Raw genomic sequence first — 3,588 nt, 5'->3', positions numbered from 1 at the left:
TGTACCCTCCAGTGTACACTACTTAGTGTACTTCACCTAGTGTGCACTACCTAGTGTACTTCACAATCTAGTGTGCACTACCTAGTGTGCACTACATAGTGTACTTCACCATCTAGTGTGCACTACCTAGTGTACTTCACAATCTAGTGTGCACTACCTAGTGTACACTACCTAGTGTACTTCACAATCTAGTGTGCACTACCTAGTGTGCACTACATAGTGTACTTCACCATCTAGTGTGCACTACCTAGTGTACACTACCTAGTGTACTTCACAATCTAGTGTGCACTACCTAGTGTACTTCACAATCTAGTGTGCACTACCTATTGTGCACTACCTAGTGTACTTCACAATCTAGTATGCACTACCTAGTGTACTTCACCTAGTGTACACTACCTTGTGAGCACTACCTAATGTACTTCACCATCTAGTGTGCACCACCTAGTGTACACTACCAGTGTTCTTTCCCTAGTCTACTTCACCATCTAGTGTGCATCACCATATATTGTACACTACTAGTGTACTTTACCATCTAGTGTACATCACCATCTAGTGTACACTACCAGTGTACTTCACCATCTAGTGTATTTCACCATCTAGTGTACACTACCTAGTGTACTTCACCATCTAGAGTACACCACCTAATGTACTTCACCATCTAGTGTACTTTTCCTAGTGTACTTCACCATCTAGTGTACTTCTCCTAGTGTACTTTACCTAGTTTGCACTACCTAGTGTACTTCACCTACTGTGCAGTACCTACTGTAGTTCTCCTAGTGTACTTCACCTTCACCTAGTGTGCACTATCTAGGATCACCAAGATATCCCAGCTTAATCCCTTGTCCTAGTTTTGTGCAATAGGACCCTGATCAATATGGTGTGTGTGTGCTATAATGTAGAGTTCACTGTTGTCAACACTGCTCACATTACATGAATGTCAGCAATGTAAATAAACAAATCTACATCAAGTAACTAACATAAGTTATCAATTTAATTTTTCCATTAGTACTGTTGATAAACTGAGGATTTAAATATATCTAGAATTTAAATATATGTATATATGGCCATGCCTATGGCCATGAAAACTGCTGAACTAATGTTTAATGAAGTTAGCGAAACCCCGGAATCTCTGGATTTCTTTGATGGTTAAGGGAGTCCCCACTGCCACTGCCATCATTGTATCAATGTTATATCCAAGGAACTGCACTGAGGGCTTGTGGAAGAAACAGTTCTCGGCTTTGAGGTAGAGCTGGTATTCCCTCAGGGTTAGTGCGGACCTCCGCAATGTGGTGGCAATGTTCGGCCAGCCTCTTGTGGAGGAACTCCCGGAGCACCTTGTGAATGAAGTCCTGGAATACGGAGGGGGCATTGGCCAGTATCAGGACGAGGTTATGCTCGCTGTGGAGGTCCAGCTTGGTTAAGACAATGGCACATGTAGGTGTTCCAGCGCTGTCGGGACGAGAGAAAGGGGATAACGAGAAAAAGACAGAAAATGTATTTTTGTCTCATGGGGATGAAAGACTACAATTCCCAGAATGCTTTGCTGCCCTGTGAGGCCATTCCCACAGCCACCGCTACTGGATTACAGTGACTGAATTCAGAAAGTACAATTAAATACTGAACGTGTGTGTTCAATATAACGATCGAGTTGCCGCGTGAGTCTCACAGCACTTACTCAGATTAGGAGTCAGATTACATTTAACGTCATAAATGAGCTGATGAGCTCTTGTGATGAGAGCTGAGGTAACGCGACCACATTGGCGGCATACATTCACAACGCGTTTTCAGTTCATGCCTTTGGAAGCTTAACTTTCATAGAAATTAATTTGAGAAGTTAAAAAACTTACATTGCTTAGCATCCGTTTAAATTAATGCCTGTAGCTGAGCTGTGAGTGTGATCTCCCATTCCCCATGCACGAGTTGAAAACATGCGGAAATGGCTCCCTCTGCTGGCTGGAGTCTTTAGCCTCTGGGCAAACATTCCAAAGATGACGCAAATATCGTCAATTTAATAGTTAATAGTTTAATAGTTTTAATAGTCAATTAAATCGTTTTTAAAAGCAAAATTTTTTGTTGTTGCTTTTTTTAAGAAAAGCATTAAAGGTGTCATGAACTGTCTTTTTTATTTTTTTATACTGTTGTCTGAGGTCAACTAATGATTTTCCTATGTTTTTTACATTCAAAAACATCATTACTAATTAGTAAGAGGCTATTTTCTACACTGGCTTTGAGTCTCTCTCCAAAACGCTGGATTTTGGTGGACGTGCCGCACTGGAGACTTATTTAATGCTTATTTAATTAGCTTAAGCTCCCCTGTCAGTTCAGTTCACATGAGAGAGGAGAGAGTGAGGGAGAAGCGGCATCCGCAATGATTTCCTCGATCACGGGGCTCGTAAACGTCTTTATCAAACACAATGATTTATTTATTTTTCATCCACCCGCGATTGTTTGGACTATTTATTTTTATATTACACATACAAGATCAGATGATATAAGTGTGAACCGCGCACACGCACACAAACACGCACACACACACACACACACACACACACACACACACACACACACACACACACACACACACACACACACACATACGTGCACGTGCCGCCCTTCAGATGTCAACTTGAGAGAGAGAATAGCAGAACAAGAACGGAATATAATGAGATTCATCGGCCTGCCGGGCTTTGCAAGCCCTGACCCATACATGTCTGAGTCCAGCGTACTGAAGGTATGTTTCTGTTAGACACGTACACATAAGCAAAACGACCGGAGATTTGTTTACAAACGATTCCGCAGTGAACTGAAGTGTATATTTCTTCCCCATGTGAGCTGGAACTTCATTAAAAATAAGGATCAGAAGGAAGCTAAAGCAGCGACTCTGCACTTCCACAACCAGGAATAGCGCAATATCTTAATCTTCCTCTGCATGTTTAATGTTGTTGGCCAGCTAGCCATGAATTTCTTTCTTCAGCTGAACACAAGGGGAGATATTTTGAAGAATGTCAGTAACCAGACAGTTAACTGGAGTATTATTATTTTTTTCCTACTATGGAAGTCAATGGCTTCAGTTAACTGTCTGGTTATTGACATTCTTCAAAATATCTTCCCTTGTGTTCAGCTGAAGAAAGAACTTCATACAGGTTTGAAACAACTTGAGGCTGAGTAAAGGATGACAGAATTTTCATTTTAAGTGAACTATCCCTTTAAGTTTTCCACACTTTATCAAGTAATAAAAGTTTCATATTTCAGTGGTTCCTGACAGATATGTGGCTCTGAAAACCGAATAATGCAGTTTTGCTCATGTTTTTGACTGTATTTTTGATCCACTAAATGCTGGTTTGAACAGCAGAAGAGACTTATTTTAAAACAGGTTGGAGATATCCACATTATTGTATAAAGTCTTGCTATTTTAAGTGAACCACAAGATGGGATCAGAGGATTGGAAATAAACCAGAGAAGCTGTTCTTTAAACCTGTTCTTTATACTCAAAAACAAATCGATTCAAAGTCTGTCGTTAAGACTTGTTGAGTTTTAAAGATAACCCTAACCCTTATTGCAGAATAATTCAAGAAGGAGTCTATAATA

The sequence above is a fragment of the Pseudorasbora parva genome, chromosome 15, assembly GCF_024679245.1.
Source record: "Pseudorasbora parva isolate DD20220531a chromosome 15, ASM2467924v1, whole genome shotgun sequence".
NCBI classification, from domain to species: domain Eukaryota; kingdom Metazoa; phylum Chordata; class Actinopteri; order Cypriniformes; family Gobionidae; genus Pseudorasbora; species Pseudorasbora parva.
This window is presented reverse-complemented; position numbering follows the sequence as displayed.